This window comes from Myotis lucifugus, unplaced genomic scaffold (assembly GCF_000147115.1).
Source record: "Myotis lucifugus unplaced genomic scaffold, Myoluc2.0 scaffold_41, whole genome shotgun sequence".
Taxonomy (NCBI): domain Eukaryota; kingdom Metazoa; phylum Chordata; class Mammalia; order Chiroptera; family Vespertilionidae; genus Myotis; species Myotis lucifugus.
The window spans coordinates 3,125,905-3,132,171 of NW_005871089.1; positions in this window are offsets into that span (position 1 = coordinate 3,125,905).

Here is a 6,267-nt window from a genome sequence, read left to right on the forward strand (position 1 = left end):
AATCAATCGTGGGGCCCCAGATTGATCACCTCACAGAGAGAGGCCCCACCCACCCACTGCAGTGCTGCCAGCCAGGTGGCCTGGACCTCCCTCTGTGGCCGCTGGCTGGGTAGCCTGGGTCTCCCTCTTTAGGGCAATAGACCGTGGACACCCCCCCCCCCAATCTATCACCCTGCAGAGGGGGCGATTGTGGGGCGATGGCCGGGCCCCCTGACCAATCGCATTGCACCCCCCTTGGCTGGCCTGGTGCCAGTGCGTGTCATAGCATGGTTGTCCGGAAGGTCATCTGGATGGTTGTTCTGCTGTTCGGTCAATTCGCATAGTACGCTTTTATTATTATAGATATAATAAAAGGATAATATGAAAATTGTCCCTACAGGCAAGAGTTTGACCAACCAGGAGTTGGATATACACTGACCACCAGGGGCCAGTGTGGAACATGGTGGACGTCGTGACGCGGTGCTGGCAGTGGGCAGCAGTGGAGGTGCTGCCAGCCCTGATGGGCCCTGATGAGAGTGGGACTGTGATGGGATGGTGGAGCAGGTGAGCGGACGGCACCAGGCCAAGGCAGGTGCGAAGGGAGGCCCCGGCCGGCAGCCACTAGGGATCCTACCCATGTACGAATTTCGTGCACTGGGCCTCTAGTAGGTACATAAAACATACATATCTTATCATAGTCTACTGGTGTTGATATTTTACCAGTTGAAGTAAAGTATATAAAAGTTACCTAGCTTTAATTCCCTTAATCGTCCCTCATTTATAACATAACTAGAGGCCTGGTGCATGAAATTCATGCACAGGGGGGTGTCCCCTCAGCCCAGTCTGCACCCTCTCCAATCCAGGACCCCCCGGGATCAGGCCTAAACCAGCAGTTGGACATCCCTCTCACAATCCTGGACCACTGGCTCCTAATCGCTCACCTGCCTGGTCGCCCCTAACTGCCCCCCGCTGCCGGCCAGGTCACCCCCAACTGCTCCCTCCCTGCCAGCCTGGTTGCCCCCAACTGCACCCCCCACCAGCCTAGTCGCCCCTCACTGTCCCCCTCCCTGCTGGCCTGGTTGCCCCTAACAGCCCCCCCACCCCGCCAGCCTGGTCACCCCACGCAGTCTGCTGTTCAGTCGTTTGGTCATCCCTCACTAACCCCCCTGCCGGCCTGATTGTAGGCAGCCATCTTGTGAAGGCATGAAGGTTAATTTGCATATTACCTCTTTATTATATAGGATTGTCTTAAACATGTCTTCTACATACTTTGAGAACCAATTCAGACAATGTTATTCAAAAACAATTTGGAAAATTCAGAGGAGCAGTAAGCCTACAACATTTACCCATATTTTTCTTTTTTACATTGTTCTTTCCTCCTTCCAGATAGTCCTAGATTCCTTATTTTGTCATTTCTTTTACATTTTAAGAACTTCCTTAGCCATTCCTTTAAGGTAGTTCTTCTGGTAACAAATTCTCTAAGTTTTTCTTCACCTGAAAATATCAACTTCCCCTTCCTTCCTGAAGGATATTTTTGCTGGATATAGCATTCTGGTCTGAAAGTTCTTTTATTTGAGCATTTGAAAAATGTTGTGCCACTTCTTCATGGCCTCCATAGTTTCTGATAAGGAATCTGTTGTCATTCTAAGCATTTTCCCCTTATAGGCAAGGTGTCATTTCTTTCTTGCTCCTCTCATAATTCTATCTTTGTCTTTAGTTTTCAGAAGTTTGACTATGATGTTTCTTGATATGGATTTCTTTGGCTTTATCTTGTTTGCTTGGCTTCTTTAATTTGCAGATTTATGTCTTTTGCTAAATTTGGATAGTTTTTAGCCATTACTTTTTCAAATATTTTTTCAGCCCCTTTTTCCTCCCCCTGTCTCCCAGGACTATGATGATAGGAGTGTTAGATCTTTTGTTATAATTCTACTAGAGGCCCAGTGCACAAATTCATGCATGAGTGGGGTCCAGACGGCCCAGCCCCAATTGGCGGATCAGGGCCAGGTCTGTCAGGAGGAGGAGACGGCGGGAGGTTGGCCGGCCAGCCGACTCACCCCAATTGGGGCCTAATCAGGGCCGGACCAGCAGGTGGGCTCCACCCCCACTTGGGGTGGAGGGGGCAATTGGGGGTGGAGCTGGCTGGGGGGAGGGACCGTGGGCCGAGCAGGGTGATGGGGCCTAATGGGGGTGGGGCCAGCCATGGGGAGGGGCTGTGGGCAGTGGACCAGCCAGCCCTGCCCCCAAATGAGGTGGGGGCCAATCTGGGACCAGAGGCCTGGGGGGAGGGGCCCATGGGTGGTTGGCCAGCCAGCCCTATCCCTGATTGGGGTGGAGGGCCGATCTGGGGTGGGGCCAGGCAAGAGGAGGGCCTACAGGAGGTTGGCTGGCTTGCCCTGCCCCCTGTTGGGGTGGGGGGGGGGGGCGATCAGGGGCAGAGCCGGCTGGGGGAAGGGGCTGCGGGCCAATTGGGGTGGTGGGGGCCCATTGGAGGCAGGGCCAGCCAGGGGGAGGGGCTTCAGGGGGATTGTCTGGCCGCCCTGCCCTCAATCAGGGTGGGAGAGGCAGATCAGGGGTGAGGCCGGTTGGGGGGAGGGGCCGTGGGAGGTTGGCTGGCTGGCCCTACCCCCTGATCGGGCCAGTTCGCTGGCCACAGTGGGCAACCGGTCGTTCTAGTTGTTACAGCATTTCAGTAGCTGGCTTTAGATGATAGATAGATAGATAGATAGATAGATAGATAGATAGATAGATAGATAGATAGATAGGTCCCCGAGAGGCCCTGTTAAAAACTCTAAAACTTATTTTCTCCCTGTCATTTAGATTGGGTAAGTTCTATGCTACACGTTCACCAGTTCTTTTCTCTGTCATCTCTGTCTGGTTGTTACAGCATTTCAGTTGCTGGCTGTATATATATATATATCCATGTCCCTGAGAGGCCCTGTTAAAAATTTTAAAACTTGCCCTGACCGGTTTGGCTCAGTGGGTAGAGCATCAGCCTGCAGACTGAAGGGTCCCAGGTTCGATTCCAGTCAAGGGCATGTACCTTGGTTGCGGGCACAACCCCATTGGAGGGTGTGCAGGAGGCAGCTGATCAATGTTTCTCTCTCATCGATGTTTCTAACTCTCTGTCCCTCTCCTCCTCTCTGTAAAAAATCAATAAAATATATTTTTAAAAATTTTAAAACTTATTTTCTCCCTGTTGTTTAGATTGGGTAAGTTCTATTCTACAAGTTCACCAATTCTTTTCTCTGTCATCTTTGTTCTGATGTTGAGCTCATCTAGTGAGTTCTTCATTTTGGTTGTAATTTTCTAAAATTTTCATTTGGTTTTTATTTATATATTCTACTTTTTTCTGAGAATTTTTATTTTTTCATTTGTTTCAAGTGTATTTGTAATTGTTTGTTGAAGCATTTTATGATGGCTTCTTTACAATCTTTCACAGTTCCAACATCAGTGTCATATCAATGTTGGTGCCTGTTATGAGACTCTGGATATTTTATTATGAATCTCTGCATATTTAAAATTACTATTTTAGCAGGTCTCCTTTGACCCTACTCTAGTTGAGAAACACTGCCTTGTAATTGACAGGTAGGGGCTGAAATTCAGCTTTCCTACCATGTCTCTGCCAAAACCACCCTGAATAGGAGGGAAGGGGATCACAATACTATTGGATGGATGTGGAAAGCCTCCTTTGACACCATTAAAGCAAGGAGGGAGAGAAGTCCCATGTGGCTTCCATTGAACTCACAGAAGAGGAGTTTGTTAATGCTAAGTGTGGATGAAAGTCTTATCTCTCCATTTGATTTGCTCTGACACCATCTTGGTATTGGGGAGGAGGAGGCATACCTTGTTACAGCCACAACCTAGACCAGTGGTCGGCAAACTCATTAGTCAACAGTGCCAAATATCAACAGTACAACGATCGAAATTTCTTTTGAGAGCCAAATTTTTTAAACTTAAACTATAAAGGTAGGGTACATTGTTATTAACTTAATTAGGTTACTCTTAAGGCTTAGGAAGAGCCACACTCAAGGGGCCAAAGAGCCGCATGTGGCTCGTGAGCCGCAGTTTGCCGACCATGGGCCTAGACTAATTAAATTGGAATTGCAGGGGTGAAATCTCAGCATAAGTGTTTTAAGCCACCCTGTTGATTCCAGTGGGCTTAAAACATACTTACGCTTAGGTACCACCCAGCAATTTCAATAACCAAACAAGTTTAAAAACTACTGTTTTATAAGTTCCTTTAGTGAGGAGTCTGTTGGTGGTAAACTCTGCTACAATTATTTGGAAATTATTTATTTTGACCCGCTTCTTGAATGATGGCTTAGTGAGTTACAGTTATTTTCTTTCAACATTTTGAAGATATTGTTTTACCATACTTTGGTTTCCATCTTTAGTTATGTGAAGTAAATTGGTAGTCAACTTTCATTTCTCTGCAGGTAACTGGCTTTTCTCTATGGCTGATTTTAAGAACTTTTCATTTCTTTAGGTAATCTTCACTTTCAAAATGATGTGTGTAAGTGTACAATTATTTTTATTTAAATTGCTTGAAATTTTTCACTCTATTTTGTGGGAATTGATTAAAAAAACATTCCTTAATAAACACCCTACATGCTAAACTTTGTCTAAGACACAGCTTACTAAGGAACCAAACCTGCAGTGTCTCATTCTTTCTAGTCACTCCTGAAACTGTGATTAGATATGTCAGATTGTCTCACTCTGACTTCCTATCTCTTTACCTCTTTCTCAGTTTCCATCACGTCGACTTTCTTGGATACATTCTGGGTAATTTCCTAAGAACTATCACTTTAGATTAGCTCACTGATTTTCTCCTTAGCTATTTTTATTATGAACTAGAGGCCCGTTGCACAAAGATTCGCACAATAGGCCTTCCTTCCCCTGGCTGCCGGCACCGGTTTTCCTCTGGCACCCGGGACCCAGGCCTTTGGTCCAGCAGCAGTGGAGAAGCCAAGCCTCACTGCGGCCAGAGGGGAGAAGCCAAGCCTCTTCAGTCTTCAGTCTCAGTCTTCAGTCTTCAGTCTTCAGTCTTCAGTCTTCACTCCAACCGGAGTCTTCAGTCTTCGCTCTGGTGCCTGCGTATGTAAATTAAACACCATCTTTGTTGGGTTAATTTGCATAGTTGCTCTGATTGGCTGGTGGGTGTAGTGGAGTGACACCAATTTGCATGTTTCTCTTTTATTAGTGTAGATTATTATTTTACAAAATTTCCTAGCACTACATTGTTTGGAAAAATGTAATAAACTATGTATTAGAAAAAATATAAAACTTCTATTTTATTTATTTATTTATTTTTTAAAATATATTTTATTGATTTTTCACAGAGAGGAAGGGAGAGAGATAGAGAGTTAGAAACATCGATGAGAGAGAAACATCGATCAGCTGCCTCCTGCACATCTCCTACTGGGGATGTGCCCGCAACCCAGGTACATGCCCTTGACCGGAATCGAACCTGGGACCCTTCAGTCCGCAAGCCGACGCTCTATCCACTGAGCCAAACCGGTTTCGGCTAAAACTTCTATTTTAAAAAGTTTGTGAATCCTTCCTTGAAGGTGTGGTGCATTTCTTCCATACAAATATCTGGTACCATGCAAATATCCTCATACTTACCATTGAGCCAATTTTGGTAATTAATATATTCCTTAAAAAACTAATTGTATTGGAGCATTAAATGTATTTTCACACTTTTTCACCTAATATTTTTTCTCAATTTTATCTCTTCAATTTCTGCAGCTATCTCTTATTTTTCTTCTCTCTTTTTCTCCATCATGTTTGACTAAAGATTAGATTTTCTAAACAGTCATCTTATTGTGGTATTAACTGTGTTGCATTTTTCCTTTCCATTAATTTCTACATCCATCTTTTTTGCATCTTTTACTACTTGCTACTTGGTAGGGAGTAGTTCTCAGAAGCAACTACTTGTCACTACTCTGATTTTTCCAATACATCTGTCAGTATGGCGATTTTACCCTATATACAGTGTATGACAAAAGTAGGTTTACAGTAGTGAGTATGCGAAACACAGTTTATTCTTGCATTATTATTTATTAGTAATTGTATTGTTCTCCATACAAACAACTGTAAACCTATTTTTGCACCACCCTATATTTACTCCTTAACTTATCCTAATGCTATTTCACTTATTGCAATAATGTTTTGGGGTGAGGCTTCATCTATAATCCTATCCTATTTAATTTCTGTCTTAGAAAAATTACTAATAACTTTAATCCAATTCTTTGATCTACTCCAATTACAGAATATATGTAATAACAG